Consider the following 23,606-nt stretch of genomic DNA (forward strand, 5'->3'; position numbering starts at 1 on the left):
TACTGGTTTCTACAATCACTCACTCAAGTTAAAAATACTCTGAAGAGAATGAATTTATAGATATTCAAACGGTACGAATGTTGTGGATGCCCCAACCCTGGCAGGGTTCAAGATTTTTTCACAGAAAAGGACTCTCAGCCCAGGCTGCTCAATACAGAAAAAGCAGGTCCTTGCCAAGGTATGGCTGATTCCTTCTGAAAATCATTAATGATCCAGTTATCATTCCTTTGAAGAAGGAACAGCATTTCTGACTTCTCTGAGCTCCCAAAAGCAGCTGGGGGTTGGTCTCTTCTCCCAGGCACTCAGCAATAGGACAAGGGGGCACGATGGGCTCAAGCTCTGCCAGGGGAAATTGAAGTTGGAGAGCAGAAAAAACTTGTTTGCAGAGAGAGTGCTCAGGCATTGGAATGGGCTGCCCAGAGAGGGGGTGGATTCCCCATCCCTGGAGGTTTTTCAGCTGAGCTTGGCTGTGGCACTGAGTGCCATGATCTGGTAAAGGGACTGGAGTTGGCCCAAGGGTTGGACTTGATGATCTCGGAGGTCTTTTCCAACCCAATCCATTCTATGATTCTGTGAAAAGCATTAAAGCAGCAAACTGCATTAATAAACACATTTGCTGCCTGAAAATAATCGATTTAGTGACAGACTTCCAGAAACCTCTCAGATCCTACAGACACAAAGCCTCCACACGAGGCTGAGCAATGGGCAGTGGCATCTGAGCTTCCAAAAGGACTTCACTGAAGTTGTGCACTTGCCTTGGACAGCAGGTATGACAAACCCTCAAGTTTTGTTCCTAAAATCTGCTCTGGGATAAGGGACACAACTACAGCAACACTCTCCAAGAGCACTGGAAGAACTGTTATTTTGGAAAAAAAAATACAAGAGTAAAGGGAAAAGTTTAATTGCTGCTCAGAGATTAACAGAAGTTTCAAAAATAGCAATAAAGAAAAACTGACATGAATATTAACTGATTTGGGTCAGTGCATTTACAGCACATTCTGTGTGCAGAAAGCCTCTCTGTGGCTGCAGGAACTGTTTTCTCTCAGGAATAGTGGTGAAATAAATTGAGGTTTTCCCTGTACTATGCTGGTGTAGTAGAGGGGATTTTTTTTTTTGCTTATAACATGGAGCAACAAACTTCCATCCAGCTGTTACCTGAATTCACTTGCCCAAGCCAAGGGATTGTGCACAGCAACACACCCTGCAATATTCAGACTACAAACACCTTTCCCTTTCTAGATGCATTACAAACCAGCCACATCAAACAGCACAACAACACCTAAAAGTACATTAATTTAAGTGGAGCCAGGAAAAAGCACATTTTTAATCCTCTCCAGCTTTTGAAGTGCTTAATTCCTACAGAATATTTCTAAAGATAGGAAGAACATCAGAAGGACTTAAAAATGTACCAGCTAACACAGCAGTATTTGCCTTTATTTCCCCAAGAGACTGCTTGAAAGATTTTTAAGTGTGGGCAATATCAAGTACACACCAATGAGGACACAGAGATAACCTGCATTTCTTTTGTTTTGAATATTCTAAATATTCACTGCATACAAAAACGAGTTGTCAAAGACCTTCAGAATGAGCTTGGTTTATCCTCAACTCTGACTGAAAACCCAAATCTAACTTGAAAGGGAAATTTAGTGGCTAACAATGTTTGATGTTCAGAGAATGGCATATATATAAAAACACCCTTAACCTGAGAGGTGACACAGGAATATTCAAAGAGAAGTTTTGTATTTGTTAAAAAAGTCATCTCCTTCCAAACTTTGAAAGCCAAGTGAAATAAAATGTCAGGAAATGCTGAAAGATCTTGTTTGAAAGCCAAGTGAAAAAACCATCAGGAAATGTTGAAGGATCTTGTTCTAAACATTTCTGACAATTTGGCTTTGTTACAAGTCCAAAAAGCAAACACTTGGCAGTGAAGGTTCAACCCTCACCTGAAAACTACACTTAGAACATCACCACCATCCCTCCCTGACTGCTTTGCCCCAACCATGTAATTATAAAACAATAAATACCTTTCCTCTCTGAGCGCTTTGTCCTTCTCCGTCTCCAGCGCGGTGGGGCAGCACAGGGGGTGCCCACGCTGGGAGCCATGGCCTGAGGGAATGCCATGCACCCACTGCAGCCTCTCCCACCTCCCAGGGTTATCCCTGTGCTCTCTTCCCCAGCTCCTCAAACCCTGGAGTGCATCGATGCACAGCCCAATGGACAGGGATGAGCGAAGGATGCAGCTCAGCCCGAGCCATATGACAAATAAACCCTTCCCCAGGCACGAGGGGCAAGGAAGGACAGTTCTCTCAGAAGGGCTGTGGCAAAGACACCCTCACTGCTGGGTGTGGAAAGGCACAAATCAGTTTGTTTAGTTACTAAAAAAGGTGGCAACTCTTCATCCTGATAGCTCAGAAACAAGGAGACACATAAGGAATTTTTTACACACTCGAGTGCACAAAACCAAGATGCCTGAGGCATCCTTGGTAACTGTTTCTCGTGTTCACATCACATACTCTGCCTCAAAAGGCACAGAATATCTTTGGGAATAGCAGGAATGCATAAATATGCCAATCTTAAATATGTTTCAGTCGCAGATTTTCCATATAAGGGTTTGATATGACTCAGAGGCTTCCCAAAGGTAACATTAAGTGTGGGATTTTTCAGCCTTTTCATGAACTAAAAAGCAACATGTGCCATTATGGGATAATGTGGTATTATCCTATGGGATGATGTGATATCATAGAATCATAGAATGAATTGGGTTGGAAAAGACCTCTGAGATCATCAAGTCCAACCCTTGGGCCAACTCCAGTCCCTTTACCAGATCATGGCACTCAGTGCCACGGCCAAGCTCAGTTGAAAAACCTCCAGGCATGGGGAATCCACCCCCTCTCTGGGCAGCCCATTCCAATGCCTGAGCACTCTCTCTACAAACAAGTTTTTTCTCATCTCCAACTTCAGTTTCCCCTGGCAGAGCTTGAGCCCATCGTGCCCCCTTGTCCTATTCCTGAGTGCCTGCGAGAAGAGACCAACCCCCACCTGGCCACAACTTCCCTTCAGGCAGTTCCAGACAGTGCTGAGGTCACCTCTGAGCCTCCTCTTCTCCAGGCTAAACACCCCCAGCTCCCTCAGCCTCTCCCCACACCACTTGTGCTCCAGTCCCTTCTCCAGCCTCGTTGCTCTTCTCTGGCCCCGCTCCAGCCCCTCAAGCTCTTGCCTCAACTGAGGGGCCCAGAACTGAACACAACACTCAAGGTGTGGCCTCCCCAAGGCAGAGTCCAGGGGAAGGGTCACTGCCCTGGGCCTGCTGGCCACGCTAGTTTGGATCCAGGCCAGGATTCCATTGGCCTTCTTGGCCACCTGGGCACACTGGTGGCTCCTGTTGAGCTTCCTGTCCCTCAGTCCCCCCAGGTCCCTTTCTGCCTGGCTGCTTTCCATGTATGTATGTCTGTGTATAAATATATGTATTTATGTATATCTATCTATATTTCTCATATATTTTTAAATATATCACATGAAAGTCTCTCTGCACCAAAACCATCCTTGGAAATCTCATTTACTGATAGATTTGGCCCCTACTATCAGCTTACTTTAAAAACTCTTTGGAGAAACAGTCACACAATGTATTTTGTCACCACTTTGAGATTTTTTTTCCCCCTATGAGCAAGTTGTGAATTTTTCAAACACAAGGACAACAGTATTAACCATTATTAACATTATTTAACCATGGACACAGGCTAACAGCAGATCTCCTTCCAGTTTTGTGTACTTCAGCAGGAATGAATATAAATTAGCAGCAACTGCCCAGATTAGGAGATAATTAGAGCCTGAGAACAGCAAATCCCAGATCCCAGAGCTGCCCCTGCACACCAGAGAGCTCTGATAAAACCTCAGCCTGGAGTTCACTCCTGAAGTGATTCAATCCATTCCAACAGCACCATCTACTGTTAAAGAAATAATTGAGGTTGCATCTATTGCTCCCTGGACCAAGGAAGTCAAGAGCCTTGTTTTAAATTAGAAATAACTTTGGATGTTTGCAGATTTATTCCACAATAAACTATTTTGTAACATATATTTATTATTATATATATTTATATATTTATTATATATATTTATTATATATATTATATATATTTAGAGAGAGACACACACACACATATATTTATTTATTTTGTAACATTTATTACCAAGTTTCGCATCCTTTGTAACCTCCTCAGTGGCTCACTTTGAGGTCTGAACATCTAATTTCTAACATATTTTATTTCTCAAGGACTCCTCACATACCTGTTACTGTCAGAAATGTGTTTAGGATGTATTTCCAAGGCACAAATGGTAACTATTCAGAGAGAGAAATCCTGAGCAGCCCAGACCTTCCAGTAACACCAGGATTTCCAACATCATTTACAAGATAATTACTGCAGCTTCTCAGTGCTGCTAATTGGAAGACAAATCTAAAATAGCTTTAAAGGAGATTAAAAGAGACTCAAGAATCTTGAAGCTATTTCATAAAAAGATAAAAAAAGGCCAAAAAAGAGTCATGCAGGTGATGTTTGGGATAGGAGATGGACTTATAAATGGGAATTATTTCCTCCTTTCCCACGAAAATCAGTTATTAAGCTCTGCTCAAACTCTCAAGTCCCACATGTCAGCTCTGCTTATTTACTTTATTATTGTGGATTGGATACAAATCTGCAGTAACAAAGTTATTGCAACATCAACTTGCTACTGTCAGATATTTCTAACCAATATTCAATTTTCAAACTGTGCTGATCCAACAGGTTTGAAGGGATTTAGAGCCAAAACATAAATAAAAGTTTACATAAAACAATGAAGGGTTAAATAACTGTTTAAATACATTAAGATGAAGCTTCTTCTCCTCCAGCTTAAAAACTAAAGGCATCAATCAGGAAACAGAATCCTGTTCTATATCTGCAAACATGTTGGGCTTACCTTTTTAACTATTGGAGGCACATGCTGGCTCTGCAACCTGCAAAAAGAGAAGACACAGGTGGTTGGTTGGCTCTTTACAAATTGAAGGGCATGGCAAATGGCAGCTCCTGACCTTAAACAGGACAGATTTCTGATTATCTAAAAATAAACAGTCCATACTGCACATACACAGTCACAGAGCCCCTTGGGCATTCTGGTTAGGAGAGAAAGGAAAAAGGGGGGGGGAAGGGGGGGAAAAGGGAGGGGAGGGGAGGGGAGTGGGGAGGGGGAAGGGAGGGGAGGGGAAAGGGAAGAGAAGGTGCGGGAAGGGGAGGGGAAGGTGCGGGAAGGGAAGGGGTAGGGGAAGGGAAAGGGGAAGGGAGAAAGGGAGGGAGAAAGAGAGAGGGAGAAAGAGGGAGAAAGAGGGAGGGAGGGAGGGAGGGAGGGAGGGAGGGAGGGAGGGAGGGAGGAAGGAAGGAAGGAAGGAAGGAAGGAAGGAAGGAAGGAAGGAAGGAAGGAAGGAAGGAAGGAAGGAAGGAAGGAAGGAAGGAAGGAAGGAAGGAAGGAAGGAAGGAAGGAAGGAAGGAAGGAAGGAAGGAAGGAAGGAAGGAAGGAAGGAAGGAAGGAAGGAAGGAAGGAAGGAAGGAAGGAAGGAAGGAAGGAAGGAAGGAAGGAAGGAAGGAAGGAAGGAAGGAAGGAAGGAAGGAAGGAAGGAAGGAAGGAAGGAAGGAAGGAAGGAAGGAAGGAAGGAAGGAAGGAAGGAAGGAAGGAAGGAAGGAAGGAAGGAAGGAAGGAAGGAAGGAAGGAAGGAAGGAAGGAAGGAAGGAAATAATAATTAATAATAACAAATAACAACAACAACAATAATAATAATAAAAGCTGAAGATGCTAAGAAGAAACACCCCTGAAGTACAAGAATTCTATTTACCAGAACCCTTCTGCAATCTCTGCCCCTTCCAGGTGAAAGGGTCAGCAAAAATATGGCAAATAATGGCTTAAAACTGAAATTAGCTTCTGTGTTACCACAACCAATTCATCCTGCAACCAAATCCAGAGTTATCACCTCGTTAAATATTTTTAATTTAGACCTTCAGCTTTATTTTCTGGGGTTGATTTTAATGCAAATAAACAGCACGGCATACAATGACCCCCTTTGCAAACACCAGTTTCTTGATCCCACTGCCACCAGTCAATATTCTCCTGGAAAACTGGAAAAACCCTCAACTACCATGAGTGGGGTGGAAAAGAACTGGTAGATGAAGGGTAAGACCCCCAGCCCCTTCCCTGATCTTCAAGGTCTCTTCCAAGCAAAACTACTCTGTGATTCCATGTGTCTAAGAAGGACACAGGATAACAGGGAGGGGTGAAATGCTACGAGAAATTTTATTTCCATGAACAGGCACAGCTGTTGGATCAGGAGCAGCTTCAATTTTAGAGATGATCTTCTAAGAAAATATTGATGGGAAATTATCAGTGTGAAGATACACAACTGTAAAGCAGCTTATGAAGCTCTCAGCTGGCACTGCCCACGAGAGGGTGCTGGCACCCTACAAACATACCCATACCCACAACAAAAATTCTTCCAAACCCTTGGAATTATCAGCTATAAATTAGGTGTTATGTGAAGATCACACATCTGTGGTGATATCCACCAAAAACATACTTTGTTTCAAAAACAAGGTTTTGATAATCCTCTTTCTACATGAGTTTTTATATTAGCATATCCTTGAGTTAGTTTAAATTTTATATTATCCTCCTTATATCCCATATTACTCCACTTGATAATTCCCTGATATTCCAACAAACTAAAACCAAAAAAAAGTTCAGAAACATGCCCATGATTTCTCCCAGGGCACCAAAGGATACCTGAAAGTCACCTGAAGAGCACAACATGTTGGCCATTTAGGAGTTACCTCCAAATAACAGCTCAATTAAAACACTTCAAGGCAAGAAGCATCCAAATAAACATCTGAAAACAAACTTCATTACACAGACTGCACCTCATTATGGAACAGCACCTCCAGTTTCAGCACCAGTTGCACAGCCAGGATAAAAAACCAAACAAACCAAAACCAAAACAAACAAACAAAAAACCCAAAACAAAACACCCAAAACAAAACCACCACTTCCAAGCTTTATGTAGTTCCTTTCCTATTTATTTTACTCCTCCTTCCAATCTTTATGTAGTTCCTTTCCTATTTACTTTACTCCTCCTTCCAATCTTTATGTAGTTCCTTTCCTATTTATTTTACTTCTCCAGTGCTGAAACCAGAAGTGATGTGCTGAGGCACCTCAACTGCCTCCACATGACAAACCCCACAGGTGGGTAATATCTGGTGTCCTCTGCCCTTCCAATTTTCCCACTGGCTTAGGGAATAAAAATGCCCAGAGATGCAAAGCCAACTCCATTGTTCAGGCTCATGCAAGTCCAGAATGGTTTGGGCTGGAAGGGACCTTAAAGATCATCTCATTCCATCCTCTGCCAGGGGCAGGGACACCTCCCACTATCCCAGGTTGCTCCAACCTGGTCTTGGGCACTTCCAGGGATGGGGCAGCCACAGCCGGTCTGGGAAAACTCTACCAGGGCCTGCCCACCCTCACAGGGAAGAATTTATTCCAGACATTTAATCTAAATCACTCCTGTCTTAATTTAAAACCATTCCCTGTGTTCTGTCACAATCTGCCTGTGGAACTGTCACTCAGGGAACATGAGGAAGGGATGATTCCATGGCAGACTCTGCTCCTGATCCCAGAAAACAAGAATGTCAGTCTGCAAAGAACAGACAGGAGTTCAAGCAGCATTTGGACAACACTCTCAGGCACATGGTGGGATTCTTGGAGGGTCTTGTGCAGGGCCAGGAGTTGGACTGGATGATCCTGAGGGTCCCTTCCAGCTCAGCACATCCTGATTCCATGATCTTTCCATGTCATTTCATGCACAAAGTAGATGAGTCTGTAATAGATGAATTAATTAATTTGCTAGAAACCAAATCAAATAGTATTTTTAATTTTGTTTTAAATGTAAAATTAAATATGCCTGAAAACTCGGAGATAACCAGAAAGACAGCTTCTCAGCAACGCCTTATCAGAAAATGGCTCGGTGCTTAACAAGGAATGTAAGGTACTATCTGTAGAGAAAAGGAACGAGGCCCCAGTTTCGATATCTCTCAGCCCGGTGCCTTCCCCCCCCTCTTTCCCCTACAGGTTTATCTAGCCCCAAACAGTTTCGCCCTGCTAAGAAAAATACCTCCTTGCCTTTTTTACCGTTTCTAGCCCTAAGAATTCCCTTCTTCTCCAAACCCCCCCCACTGAATCTCCGGGGAAGACCCGTGCCCTGCAAACCCCCCAGGTTCGTCTCGTTCCCCTCCTAAGCCAGCACCCGGGAAAAACCCCCACTTCCTCTCAGCCCCTCCATCTTTCCCAGTACAAGCCTTTCCTGGCCATACATGCCCAGTTTCACTCCCAAAACACCCAAAACTCAAAGCCACCAGTTTTTCCCTTTTTTTTTTCTTTTCCCCTGCGGCCCCGGTCGGTCTCGACTCCCACGCCAGCCGCGCTGGGGGGCCCTGGCTGTCTCCATGTCCTGCCGGGGCGCCTGCCAGCCGTGTCGCTGGGGGCCGGGTCCCACGGAGCGCCCCCGGGGATCCCAGTACCACGGTCACCCACAGCACAAGCCCTGCCAAGCTCCCCGCCAGTTCCCCTCCCCCCAAAGGAAGGCTGTGCAGCCCCACACCTGGCCCCAGCTACCCCATGCCAAGGCAGGAGCACAGTGGAGATAGATCAGCAGAGATAGCCGCTAAAAGCTGAACCAGCGTGGGGAGCCTGCGACCAAGCATACCAGCAGGCGCCGGCTCGGCACGAGCCGACCCCCGTCTGAACGTGCTGCATTGTAACCCTTCCTGCTGTGTACGACCAAACAGGACATCATGCTAACGCCTGCAGTTTGTTCCTTGCCGAGTATCCCCGACTGTATAGCCACATGGAAACCCCCCCACTCCTGGGCACCATGAATTGCGAAACACGGCCGGACCTGGTTGAGGACTGCAACTGTTACAACGAACAGAACTGAGCCTGCGCAAACGAAAAGTGCTTACAAACTGTTATGTAACACATGGAAACTGCGCCTGCGCAAAGGGGGCGTGGCCTACGCCAGAGAAAGTGAATATAAGCAGAGCCCTGGACGAGAGCCAAGGGTGAACCTTTTGGAGCTGGTCTCCTGGGTCACCCGGTGCTCTGCTATCCTGCAAGCACTGTGTTGCTCCTCTCCTTGCCTTCACAAAGAGCTGTAATCACTGAGGCTAAGGCCTACAGAGCTGGACGCTGCAGTCACTGAGGCTAAGGCCTACAGAGCTGGACGCTGCAGTCACTGAGGCTAAGGCCTACAGAGCTGGATGCTGAAATCACTTAATAAAATCACTACCTCTTTTTTTAATAAATGCTATTAACCTTTTTTTTCTCCTTATAAAATAAAATAAACGTTGATTTATCTAGCTAATGCCTTGGTGCCTATAACAATTCTGGTGCTGTGACTCGGATCCAAAGGCCTTGGACGTGGATCGTCGACAGGAAGAGCGCTCCCGTCATCCCAAACAGACGGTCCTGGACGCAGATTCTACGGAACAAGACCCTGGACACCCGAACCTAGAGGGCAAGTAGAAAGAGCAACAGAACGGACTGCAGTCAGGTGTCGGTTTGGCCATAAAGGACCCCGTAATTCAGTGCGCACTGCCCGAACAAGGGACCCAAGGACGAGTAAGTATAGTACGATTCTGTTCGGTTGGGGAAGGGTTTCCTGGAGTGCAGTGAATGAGAGGTTCTTACAGAACCAAGTGAGTGCGGACTCTCTACGTAGTGCGGTTCCCATTGCTCGCGAGAGCGTGGGCCACGAACGAGAGGAAACGAGAGTGTGTGTGTGTGAAGGCACTTTGGAAGATGGGACAGAAAAAGAGTAAATTTTCTGATCCCATGGGAGGGTTTGAAGTACAGTTCCCGGATATACCCCCTGATAGCCCCTTAGGGCTCATGATGACCTGTTGGGATAGTTGGCCCTCTAACCAGGGAAAGAGTAGAGAAAAGATGGTAAATTATTGTATGAAAGTATGGGGAGGTAGACAAATCCGAAGAGACAGTCTTTATTGGCCTATATTTGGGACATTTGAAGACTGCCTATGTAACGCATTAAATGAGTATGTTAAAACCAAAATACCTTTTAATCCTGAAGAAAGTGAGTATGCAAGCTTATGGGTAAGACTAGAAACCAAGACATATCTATATCCACTTAAAGAGAAAAAAGAAACTAAGAAAAAGCATTTGAAAATTGAGGAACTCCCGCTATCTCCTCCTCCCTATGTCCCTCCTCCCCCTGCTCCAATCCCTGCACCCATTGCAGTACCTACTGCTCCTCAGCCAGATCCTTTAACGGACTCTGAGGATTCCCCAACACCCTCACCATCACAGTCCCCGGAACCAGCTAGAAGAGTTACCAGAAGTCAGACTGGGAGAAGGGGGCGATCAGAAAATAAATTATATCCCTTAAGAGAAACAGCTATGGGAGGTCCCCAACCAGGGGTGGGATTTGTGTCAATTCCCTTAAATTCAGGGGACGTAAGAGAATTTAAAAAGGAAATGGGAAATTTGTTAGAGGATCCACTTGGTGTGTCCGAAAGGTTAGACCAATTCCTGGGTCCCAATTTATATACGTGGGATGAAATACAATCTATTTTAAGAATATTATTCACAGTAGAAGAAAGAGAAATGATTCGAAGGGCTGGAATGAGAAATTGGGATACAAGACATCAAAATGGCCCAGCCGCAGATACTAAATGGCCTTTACAGCGGCCTAACTGGAATAATCAAGACCCAGGAGACCGGACACACATGGCAGATCTGAGGGATATTATTGTCCAAGGTATTAGAGAATCCGTCCCCAGAGGACAAAACATCAACAAAGCTTTTAGTGAACACCAAAAGAAAGATGAAAGCCCCACAGAATGGTTAGAAAGACTAAGAAAAAGCTTACAGCTTTATTCTGGTTTAGACCCAGACACCCCAGTGGGACAGGCCTTATTAAAGACCCAGTTTGTGGCCAAGTCCTGGGTAGACATACGAAGGAAGTTAGAGAAAGTAGATGATTGGCAAGAAAAAGGATTAGATGAACTTTTGCGGGAGGCTCAGAAGGTTTATGTGAGGCGAGATGAAGAAAGTCAAAGGAAGCAAGCAAAAATTTTGGTTGCAGCGGTTAGAGAAGGGCAACGTGAAATTAATAATGGTAAAAAGGGTGAGATACCCCAACGAGTAGATGGAATTGACAAGAGAGACCAAAAAGAGCGAAAAGACTTGAAAAATATTGAATGTTTTTACTGTCAGAAGAAGGGGCATCTGAAGAGGAACTGTAGAAAACGCATACAAGATGAAGCAGCATTTAAAGAAGATTAGAGGGGTCAGGGGCTCTATGTGCTGGGGACCCTAAAAGGAACAGAGCCCTTGATAAAATTAAAACTAGGTCCCCAGCAAGAAGAAATGGAGTTTCTAGTAGACTCCGGGGCAGAAAGATCAACTGTCCAACAAGTGCCCCGAGGGTGTTCACCATCCTCGGAGAATATATATGTAATTGGAGCAAAAGGGGAACCCTTTAAGGTCCCCGTACTAAAGGAAGTAGAAATAGAGGCCCCCTCCAAGATTGGAGTAGGGTCATTTCTATTGGTCCCAGAAGCCGAATACAATCTTTTGGGAAGGGATTTAATGATTGAATTAGGGATAAATTTGGAAGTGGAGAACCAAAAGTTAAAAGTTAAATTATACTCTCTCACTGTAGAAGATGAGAGAGAAATAGATCCTGGAGTCTGGTACACCCCAGACTCTGTAGGAAAATTGGACATAAAGCCTCTCGAAGTAACCATTAAAAATCCTGAAGAGGCAATAAGAATCAGACAATCAGACAATACCCTATTTCACAAGAGGGTAAACAGGGTTTACAACCTATAATCGAAAGGTTGATAAAACAAGGATTATTGGAACCCTGTATGTCACCTCATAATACTCCAATTTTACCAGTACGGAAGCCTGATGGGTCATACAGGCTTGTCCAAGACCTAAGAGAGGTCAATAAAAGAACCATTACCCGATTCCCAGTGGTGGCTAATCCTTATACTTTATTAAGCCAACTTTCCCCCGATTACAAATGGTATAGTGTTGTAGATTTGAAAGATGCCTTTTGGGCTTGTCCTCTAAAGGAAGAAAGCCGGAATTACTTTGCTTTCGAGTGGGAAAATCCCAACACCCACCGTAAACAACAACTAAGGTGGACCGTGTTACCCCAAGGGTTTACGGAATCTCCCAATTTATTCGGGCAAGCTCTAGAATGCTTATTAGAATCTTTTTGTGTTAGCAAGAGTGTCACTTTAATACAATATGTAGATGATCTGTTAATAGCTGGAGAAGACCAAAATCAAGTTCGTAAAGAAACTATCAGGTTGCTAAACTTTCTGGGTTCTAAGGGATTAAAAGTTTCAAAATCTAAACTACAATTCACAGAAGAAGAAGTCAAATATTTAGGACACTGGCTTAGTAAGGGACATAAAAGACTAGACCCCGATCGAGTTAATGGAATTCTATCCCTGCAAGCCCCCACAAATAAAAGACAAATTAGGCAACTTTTGGGATTATTAGGATATTGCAGACAATGGATTGAAAATTACAGTAGCAAAGTAAAGTTTTTATATGAAAAACTAACTCTTGATGGACTATTAAAGTGGAGTCCAAAAGACGAAAGTCAATTAGAAGAATTAAAAGCAGATCTGGTAAATGCACCTGTATTAAGCCTACCAGACATAAAGAGACCTTTTTTCCTATTTGTAAATACAGAAAATGGGACCGCGTATGGAGTTTTAACCCAAGAGTGGGCTGGAAAGAAAAAGCCAGTGGGGTATTTTTCCAAAATACTAGATCCTGTCAGTAGAGGGTGGCCCACTTGCCTACAGGCTATTGTGGCCACTGCTCTTCTAGCAGAAGAAGCCAAAAAAATAACCTTTGGTGCAGAATTAAAGATATATACCCCTCATAATATACGCGGAATATTACAACAAAAAGCTGAGAAATGGCTAACAGATAGTAGGTTGTTAAAATATGAAAGCATTTTAATCCATTCTCCCAAATTGGAACTAGAAGTAACCAGCCTTCAAAACCCAGCTCAATTTCTATATGGAGAACCCTTAGAAAAATTGTCACATGATTGTATTCAAGTAATCGAGTCTCAAACTAAAATTAGAGAAGATTTAGAAGAAGAAGAATTACCTGATGGAGAAAAATTATATACAGATGGATCTTCTAGAGTAGTAAATGGGCAACGCAAATCAGGGTACGCTATAGTTGATGGAAAAACGTTTGAAATTAAAGAATCTGGGCCCTTGGATAAGACCTGGTCGGCCCAAGCTTGTGAGCTATATGCTCTCTTAAGAGCTCTTCAGCTATTGAAAAACAAAACAGGGACAATTTTTACTGATTCAAAATATGCATATGGGATTGTGCACACATTTGGGAAAATATGGGAAGAACGAGGGTTAATAAATACCCAGGGAAAAGGCCTAATACATGAAACACTAATTAAAGAAACCCTAAAGGCCTTAAGACTGCCCAATCAAATAGCTGTGGTACACGTAAGAGGACACCAAAAAGGGCTATCTCCTAAGATAAGGGGAAACAATCTAGCTGATGAAGAAGCTAAGCGAGCTGCATTACTGATGATAAAAGCACAAGAAATAAATAGCAGCAAAATCGAAATAACCAAAAGTTTCACTAATCGGGAAAAAGAAAAATTGCAGCAAGTGGGAGCAGTAGAAAAAGATAACAAGTGGCTGCTACCAGATGGGAGGGAAATCCTTCCCAAAGGGCTAACTCAAAGGATTATGAGAGAATTCCATCGACAAACTCATTGGGGAGTACAAGCATTAGTAGATCAATTTGAAACCAAATATATAAGTATAGGAACTTATAACATTGCCAAACAAATTGTTGGAGAATGTTTGACCTGTCAAAAAGTAAATAAACAACAATTAAGAGAAAAGGTACAAGGTGGGAGGGAATTAGCTAAAAGACCATTTGAAAGGCTACAAGCCGATTTTACTGAACTACCTAAAGTGGGAAGATACCATTATCTCTTAGTTTTAGTAGATCACCTTACCCACTTTGTAGAAGCTTTTCCTGTAGCTCGAGCAACTGCCAAAACAGTGGTTAAAATATTATTGGAAGAAATTATTCCCCGGTATGGAGTCATAACAGTAATAGACTCAGACCGAGGGCCACATTTTACCTCCAAAATTATTAAAGAGGCATTAGAACCTTTTGGAATTAAATGGGAATATCATACTCCTTGGCATCCTCAAAGTTCTGGAAGAGTGGAAAGGATGAATGGAGAAATTAAAAAGCATTTAACAAAACTAATGATTGAAACCAAAATGAACTGGGTAAAATGTCTGCCTTTAGCTCTGTTAAATATAAGAACTCAACCCCGTACAGATATCGGAATATCCCCCTTTTGAAATGCTGTATGGAATGCCATATGACTTTGGAGTCCCAATTGAACACCCAAAAGTAGAAGAAAAACTGTTGCAAGAATATGTAGTAGAATTAATGAAAAGAAAGAAAAAGTTAGAGAAAAAAGGATTGGTAGTCCAAAGACCACCCTTAGATGTATCTATACATAAGATACAGCCTGGAGATAAAGTGCTAATAAAAACTTGGAAAGAAACATCCTTAACCCCTCGCTGGGAAGGACCCTTTCTTGTTCTACTTACCACAGACACTGCAGTCCGGACAGCAGAAAGAGGATGGACTCATGCCAGTAGAATCAAAGGACCAATCCATGATCAGCAATGGGAAGTGGTGAATAACTCAAAGGACTTAAAACTGACTTTACGAAAAAAAGAACGAATAAGCTGATCTATAACTGTACATTGTGTAAATGCAAATTGTAATTATTATCCATTTGTATGCTATAAAAGTAAGGTCAAGAGAGGTGGTGGGTGCACAGTCATTACGAGAATACTCCTGAAGAAGTTTTTTTCTAGGAGTAATATAATCAAAAACAAAGTTGAAGTTCAAAAACTTAAAATTAAGGGTAACAGTGGGAGAATACAAAAATTTCAATCTGATAAATTGTGGGAGGTTTTTATAAAAGATAAAAAAACTCCGAAAAATATCACTAAAAAGTGGTGAGGATAAGCTGTGACTTAAGAAAGGCAAGAAATAAAAAACAACTGAGGCACATACCAAGTAAAGTAAAACGAGCTAAGCTAAAGATCCCCTGAAGACTACACTTGCTGCCGAGAAGATGATAAACCCCGTTGCTCGATGCAACCGAGTAGACGGAGGAGGCAGAGGTGTATTACTGTGGGGACTGTTAATGGCTAGCCTTGTTGGAAATCCAACAAATGCTCTGTGCCACCAGACAGAAGGTGCAATAGAATGCCTTGTAAGTCCAAAACAGTCTTTCCCCCACTCAAAACAATATGAACCGGAGTTTTGGGGTATAGAACTGCATTGTGGTAATAATTATGCTCGAAATGACCTTATAATTCCACCATCATCTCTTAGACCATGGGTAATAACGGCAATTTTGTTAGCAGTTGTAAAAACAAGTAAAGCAAAATGGCCATTAATTTTTATGGGGATAAATCTAGTAAGTGGGGAAAATCCTCATCAACCCTATAATTGGACCTTGGTCAGAAGAAAAGATTCTTATGTTATCCAACAAATAGTTACACCCGGATCCCCAAGTTTCACTGCCTCACTTTGTAATCTAATACCCACAGACCAATGTGTAAAGAAAAAGCCTTATTACTTCTGCCCAAGTTCCAATCCTGGGAAAGGATACTGCAATCTTCCTGATGAATATTATTGCGCTCACTGGGATTGTGTTACTATAGCTGCAGCTTGGGAACCCCCAACTACGGATAAATTCCTAAAAGTTGGATGGGGGCCAGCTGGCTGTAAACCCCCAATTTACAACATGGTCTTAGAAAGGCGAAAAATAAATACCCTTGGTAATTGCAAGTACTTATACCTTAATGTCACTTCTCCAGAAGATTTTGGGTGGAAAATAGGAAAAACTTGGGGTGTGAGATACTGGGAATCTGGTAAAGATCAAGGAGAAATAATAGTAATAAAAAAAGAAGAAGTAGTAGTTGCAAAGGCAGTAGGTCCTAAACAAATACTTAACACACCAAAGGCACCTACAGTAAGTCCTAATCAAACAATTAAACCAACCCTATTAAATCGTACTAAGCGTGCTCCTAAAACATCAGAGGAAACTATCACAGAAAATGAAACAAATCCACTATGGAAAATAATACAGGCCTCCTATCAGGCCCTAAATTATACAAACCCCAATATGACCTCAGCCTGTTGGCTCTGTTATGATGACAAACCCCCTTTTTACGAAGCTATTGGATTAGACCTGGACTTTAGCCTGAATGAAAGAGTAGCCCCTAAGCAATGTAAATGGGAAGAAAGACGAGCAAAAATCCCAATGCAATATGTAAGGGGGAAAGGACGCTGTATAGGGAGAATACCTACATCAAAGAAAGAGCTTTGCAGTGTACATGAAAAGAGACTAAACAAAGTCGACAAATACTGGGTCATTCCTCCAAAAGGAGGATGGTGGATTTGTTCAAAAATAGGTTTAACTCCTTGTATATCTCTTAAAGTATTCAATGCATCCAAAGATTACTGTATCCAAGTAAGAATAATTCCCCGAGTACTGTACCATCCAGAAAATGAAATGTACGATTATTGGGTAAAAGAAAACCATAATATTGTTAAACGAGAACCTTTCACAGCTATAACTATAGCCACCCTTTTAGGATTAGGAGTTGTAGGGGCAGGAACTGGTATAGCCTCCCTTACACAGCAAAACCAAGGACTTTCATCTCTTAGAGCTGCAGTAGATGAAGACTTAGAAAGAATAGAAACGTCAATTTCAAATTTAGAAAAATCCCTGACATCACTGTCTGAAGTAGTCCTACAAAACAGAAGAGGGCTAAATTTATTATTTTTACAACAAGGTGGGTTATGTGCGGCCTTAAAAGAAGAATGTTGCTTTTATGCTGATTATACTGGAATAGTCAAAGATTCTTTAGCCAAAGTAAGAGAAGGGATTGAAAAAAGAAAACGAGAAAGAGAAATACAACAAAAATGGTGGTTTAACCAGTCTCCCTGGCTAACCACTATAATATCCACTATAGCAGGTCCCCTAGTAGTGTTATTATTAGTGTTAACTTTCGGACCTTGTATTTTAAACAAAATAATTAATTTAGTTAAGTCTCGATTAGAAGCTACTCACTTAATGACATTAAAAGAAGCAGATGTTGTTGCTAGTGAACATCTGTTACAAGAAGACCCAACTTTACAAGCAGCACGAGAAACAATAGCTAGGTTTGATCAGCAAATTAATAATTGGTAGAAAAACAAAAAGGGGGGATTGTAATAGATGAATTAATTAATTTGCTAGAAACCAAATCAAATAGTATTTTTAATTTTGTTTTAAATGTAAAATTAAATATGCCTGAAAACTCGGAGATAACCAGAAAGACAGCTTCTCAGCAACGCCTTATCAGAAAATGGCTCGGTGCTTAACAAGGAATGTAAGGTACTATCTGTAGAGAAAAGGAACGAGGCCCCAGTTTCGATATCTCTCAGCCCGGTGCCTTCCCCCCCCTCTTTCCCCTACAGGTTTATCTAGCCCCAAACAGTTTCGCCCTGCTAAGAAAAATACCTCCTTGCCTTTTTTACCGTTTCTAGCCCTAAGAATTCCCTTCTTCTCCAAACCCCCCCCACTGAATCTCCGGGGAAGACCCGTGCCCTGCAAACCCCCCAGGTTCGTCTCGTTCCCCTCCTAAGCCAGCACCCGGGAAAAACCCCCACTTCCTCTCAGCCCCTCCATCTTTCCCAGTACAAGCCTTTCCTGGCCATACATGCCCAGTTTCACTCCCAAAACACCCAAAACTCAAAGCCACCAGTTTTTCCCTTTTTTTTTTCTTTTCCCCTGCGGCCCCGGTCGGTCTCGACTCCCACGCCAGCCGCGCTGGGGGGCCCTGGCTGTCTCCATGTCCTGCCGGGGCGCCTGCCAGCCGTGTCGCTGGGGGCCGGGTCCCACGGAGCGCCCCCGGGGATCCCAGTACCACGGTCACCCACAGCACAAGCCCTGCCAAGCTCCCCGCCAGTTCCCCTCCCCCCAAAGGAAGGCTGTGCAGCCCCACACCTGGCCCCAGCTACCCCATGCCAAGGCAGGAGCACAGTGGAGATAGATCAGCAGAGATAGCCGCTAAAAGCTGAACCAGCGTGGGGAGCCTGCGACCAAGCATACCAGCAGGCGCCGGCTCGGCACGAGCCGACCCCCGTCTGAACGTGCTGCATTGTAACCCTTCCTGCTGTGTACGACCAAACAGGACATCATGCTAACGCCTGCAGTTTGTTCCTTGCCGAGTATCCCCGACTGTATAGCCACATGGAAACCCCCCCACTCCTGGGCACCATGAATTGCGAAACACGGCCGGACCTGGTTGAGGACTGCAACTGTTACAACGAACAGAACTGAGCCTGCGCAAACGAAAAGTGCTTACAAACTGTTATGTAACACATGGAAACTGCGCCTGCGCAAAGGGGGCGTGGCCTACGCCAGAGAAAGTGAATATAAGCAGAGCCCTGGACGAGAGCCAAGGGTGAACCTTTTGGAGCTGGTCTCCTGGGTCACCCGGTGCTCTGCTATCCTGCAAGCACTGTGTTGCTCCTCTCCTTGCCTTCACAAAGAGCTGTAATCACTGAGGCTAAGGCCTACAGAGCTGGACGCTGCAGTCACTGAGGCTAAGGCCTACAGAGCTGGACGCTGCAGTCACTGAGGCTAAGGCCTACAGAGCTGGATGCTGAAATCACTTAATAAAATCACTACCTCTTTTTTTAATAAATGCTATTAACCTTTTTTTTCTCCTTATAAAATAAAATAAACGTTGATTTATCTAGCTAATGCCTTGGTGCCTATAACAAGTCTCTGCCATGAACTATAAACTCAGCTGAGCAGAAGAACTGGGGTTTCCTCTCAAAACAGTTTTTCCATCTAAATATGAAGAAATTATTTGATTTCTATAACAACTACCTCAGTTTATCAAACTGAATTAAAGAAATAACAGCCAAAATCCAAACCACAATCCCATTTCAATTGCTCATTTCAAATTCTTAAATGAGACACAAAAGCAACTGGTCACAATGCAAAAAAAAAAAAGCTTGGGAAAAAAGAGCACACGATGCAGTTGGAAAAAGTAAATGCAGTTTGTACATGATACAAAAGGTGTCAAATGTGTCTCCTTCCCCTGACATAAAACAAACTCTTTTTGAACACTGAAACCAAGGTCACTGACACTTCAAAAGCTATGAAAATTCAGCAGCTATTAAGCAACAGGAATCCATGGCTGGAAAAACAAAACAACAAGAAGAAAAGATGTTACTCCATGAAATAATATCAAAGCTGTTACTCCCTTTACCACAGGTATCAAATAATATGTTCATCATTTATTCTGGAACATTCAAATATTCAATATTCAGAACAAACACGGCAGAAATTACTTTTCAAACATTCTCTGACCAAAAATAGTTTCACATATTCACATAAAACCAGCGAAGTGTTCTTTATTTCTGACTTTTAATTTTGTCATTTCTTATGTTTGGAAAATTATATTAACTGATGAATTGGGACATTTGACAGCCTAAAGCCTCAACATAAAATACTGAAACAAAATTATCTCAAAATGAAATATTTTAATGCCACTCCTCCTTTTACAGGATCATCTGTAAGAGCATCATGTGTGAGAGCAGTTACATTAGAAGAGATTGTGATTGAAGCCAAAGGAATTATTCATATAAGCAAAATTACCATAAATGTGTACAGGGGAACTTAAGCTTTAATCTTGTTGTTGATGACTTCACTGTAGGTAATGTTTAAACATTTACATTACTCATTTAGCTGTTTTAAACATTAGTCAAACTGAGACAGTCCAACAGTGCAACCTCCAGACTAAGCAGCACCTTTGAAAGGCACTGGAATTAAGAAATCAATTTTAAGTAATTTCTCTGTTCCATACTAGTACTTTTTAGACAACAGCTAAAAAAACCCCTTAGAATCACAGTATCATAGAATGGATTGGGTTGGAAGAGACCTCTGAGATCATCAGGTCCAACCCTTGGTCCAACTCCAGTCCCTTTACCAGATCATGGCACTCAGTGCCACAGCCAAGCTCAGTTGAAAAACCTCCAGGGATGAGGAATCCACCCCCTCTGGGCAGCCCATTCCAATGCCTGAGCACTCGCTCTGCAAAGAATTTCTTCCTGATCTCCAACTTCAATTTCCCCTGGCAGAGCTTGAGCCCATCGTGCCCCCTTGTCCTATTGCTGAGTGCCTGGGAGAAGAGACCAACCCCCACCTGGCCAGAATTTCCCTTCAGGTATGGACCACAGACGGACTGTGGGCAGGAATTTGGGATACAGGACCAGCAGGGACAGGACAACCCACCCATCCCAGCCCAGTTCTGGCACTGGAGGAAGATGCCGCATCCAAAGCAGATATTCCTGCACCAGCTGATGAAGCTGCTGGAAGCTCTTGACTCTCCTACAGGGATTTCACCTTAACATATGTAAATACCTCTAAAGCCTCCTTTGGGGGGTGATGGCCCTTGATGAGTTGAGGGAAACGCCTCAGCCCGCCCCCCAACCCCCCAGGGATGCTGATAAGTGATGGTGTTACCAAAGAATGGAATGTTATTGCAATAGCATGGCCTTTCTTTGCCCTACCCTGTGGCACCCTGCAGGAGAGCCAAAGAGCCACCCCTCAGGCATCTGCCTATCACCTCCAAAATACTGACTTTAGTCACACAAATCCACCTAAAGAAAATAAAAGGTATAAAAAGTGTATAAACCAAAACTGGGGAGAAAAACTTCCACTTCTGGGAGGGTAACCTACGTGTCTCCTCTACCCCATCGGACATTGCAGGGGTAAGCAACCAAATTCTTACTTTATTTTCCTATGCCTGACTAATTATAATTTGTTACAGCTCACTGGGTGTACACATGTTAGTGGGAAGCAGCTCTATTCTTCCTGCTGCTTTTCTTTTGGGTTACTGAGTGTGTTCACATGTGGTGTTGAACTGTTGTGTTTCTGTTTAGTAATCCCCTGTTAGTTAAGTTTGCCTTGGGAGGGGTAATACTGCTGGGGTGGCCTGTAAAATGTGTTTTATGATGGTTTATTTGGGGTATTTTGTACAAGCCTGCAGCAAAATGTTATCACTGACTAAGTAACCCATGTAAGTCATTGTACTTGTATTAATAAATGTTATTTTGGGAGCTGTTGTGGGGAAAGTTCTTTTCTTGCTATTAAGTGTGGTCTCATAGAGGGCTCAGAAACCCTTCCAGCCTCTGTGCTGTCCCTGTTCTATGGGCAGTGTTGGGTGCAAAAGGCTCTGATTGTCTGTCTTAATAGCTCTTCTTGCTAATAAGTTCTCCTTGGCTGAAGTGTGGTCCTCACTGGGAGGTCAAAAATCTTCCCAGCCTGTGTTCTGTCCATTGTTAAACAGGCAGTGCTGGGTTCATAAAGCTTTGATTGTTCCAAGGACACTTATAACTAATAACTTTATATTAATACAGGTGAGATCAGAAATCTTTGCACTTCTGTCTCCCACCCCCCAGCCCTTTCTCATGACACTCCTTCACGCTGCTTCTATGTATGTCCAGCACAAACCAGAGGAATGCAAATCTTTCTTCCTTTGAACAGCAGCAAATATTTTTCAGCCTCCAGAACAAGGCACAGATTGTTTTCAGCCTCACTCCCATCCTAGGGCAAAGATCAGATGGGTGTGAGCACTTTGTACGTAACATTAATCTTCAGAAAAAGGCCTCAGAGTAATAGAAGATGCTAAATAAATATCACTCAGCTCAGCAGTGTTCAAAAACATGAGATTTTGTCCTGCACTGAGAATGTATGAGCATCTTCTGTAGCTTTTACTGTGGGAAGTCACTCTCCACAGTCCTTAAAGGAAGTTTATTCCTTCCGGAGTGCCAAAACAAGGCACCTTATTCCCAGACTTCTACTTTTAAATACCCAGCCAATGAATTTCTTTAATTTTGTTGGTGAGAGGCAATTTGATTGCAATTTATAGCACCAAGATGTAGATAAAGCAGCAGAAGAGGGTCCTCCAACTTCAGCAAAAAGAGTTCACCAAAGCAAAATGTACAGGCTGGAAAAAGGGCTTAACACAGACACTGAACACATTTCATAGACTCACAGAAACACTGAATGGTTTGGGTTGAAAAGAACATTAAACACCATTTTGTTCCAACCCCCACTACCAGGGAGGGGACACTTTAGAGGGCAGGGACATTTTCCACTAGCCCAGGTTGCTCCAGCCTGGCCTTGGACACTTCCAGGGATGGGGCAGCCACAGCTGCTCTGGGCAACCTGTGCAAGGGTCTCATCACCCTCACAGTGAACAATTCCTTCCCAATATCCCATCTCTGTCAGTGGGAAGCCATTCCCTGTGTCCTGTCCTTCCATCCCTTGTCCCCAGTCCCTCTCCAGCTCTCCTGGAGCCCCTTTAGGCCCTGGAAGGGGCTCTCAGGTGTCCCTGGAGCCTTCCCTTCTCCAGGTGACCCCTCCAGCTCTCCCAGTCTGGCTGCAGAGCAGAGGGATCCAAACCTGGAACATCTACATGGCCTCCTCCTGACCCACCCTAACAAGCCACATCTTTCTTATGCTGAGGCCCCCAAACCTGGACATGGTACTCCAGGGGGAGTCTCACAGGGGCAGAGCAGGAATTTTGGGCTTATCCTCTTACACCAATCCCAATGCCAACCCTTCTTCACCAGCCTGCAGCTCACCAACAGCTTTCCCCACGGGAGAAACATCACCAAACTGTGCCTGCTGTGCCCAAATGTCAGAAAGCACAAAACCAAAAATCATGGATTGCATGTGTGTATCCAAAGCCAGGACACCCCCAACAGCCTTTTTACCAGGCTTAATATTTTTAAATACATGTTATGCATTTACTGAGGGAGTTTCAGAGCTCTTTAACTTGAACATTACAGGAACTCTACACACAGGGAAGTTAAAAGCACTGTGAAAGAAACCCAAATCATGCTGTTTCCCTAAGAAAGGATTGAGTTTGCTGCAATTCACGTTTCCAGGTCAGTTGTTTTCTTGCCGTTTCCCTATTTATGGATATAGAGCCATTTTGTGATCTGGGCAGAGCTGGAGACTGCAGGAGAGCAAAGTGGGGTTTGTTTTCCTCCCCACAGAGGCTGACCCTGAGCCTGTCCCAGAGATAGAGCATGGCAGCAGCAAGCCAAGCTCAAAGTACCCGGTGCTTGAGACTCAAGTTTTACTCTGTCCCAGTTCAGCAGGTGGGACCAGTTTATCCCTGTGTGGGTGTGACCAAAGCTGTGGATTCTCCACCCTCCATTCATTGCCCACCAACTGTTCCCAATGGCCGACTGGCAGCAGCTGTCCAGGGCACACCTGAGCCCTCAGGCTGGGAGCTGGCTGGGAAAGAAGCCTGGCAGAGGAGCTGGGAGAACTGCCCTGCAGGGAGTCCTTGGCACCTCCACACCCACCTGAGGGCTCAGCTCTGCTCCGGGGCCAACAA

General features: G+C 43.6%; 1 protein-coding gene across 5 annotated transcripts in view; it reads right to left on the reverse strand.

The window, feature by feature from the left end:
* The window catches only part of ADARB1 (adenosine deaminase RNA specific B1), a 109,821-nt gene that overhangs the window by 52,686 nt on the left and 33,529 nt on the right, over positions 1 to 23,606 (reverse strand). For 4 of the 5 annotated variants that reach the window (XM_071561653.1, XM_071561654.1, XM_071561655.1 and 1 more), the window contains one exon: positions 4,951 to 4,987. The gene's annotated coding sequence lies outside the window, so the exon portion shown is untranslated. Of the gene's footprint in view, positions 1 to 4,950; positions 4,988 to 7,453; positions 7,883 to 23,606 lie in introns of all 5 variants that reach the window. The other variant, XM_071561656.1, reaches the window with a different exon arrangement.

This window comes from Pithys albifrons, chromosome 8 (assembly GCF_047495875.1).
Source record: "Pithys albifrons albifrons isolate INPA30051 chromosome 8, PitAlb_v1, whole genome shotgun sequence".
Taxonomy (NCBI): Eukaryota; Metazoa; Chordata; class Aves; order Passeriformes; family Thamnophilidae; genus Pithys; species Pithys albifrons.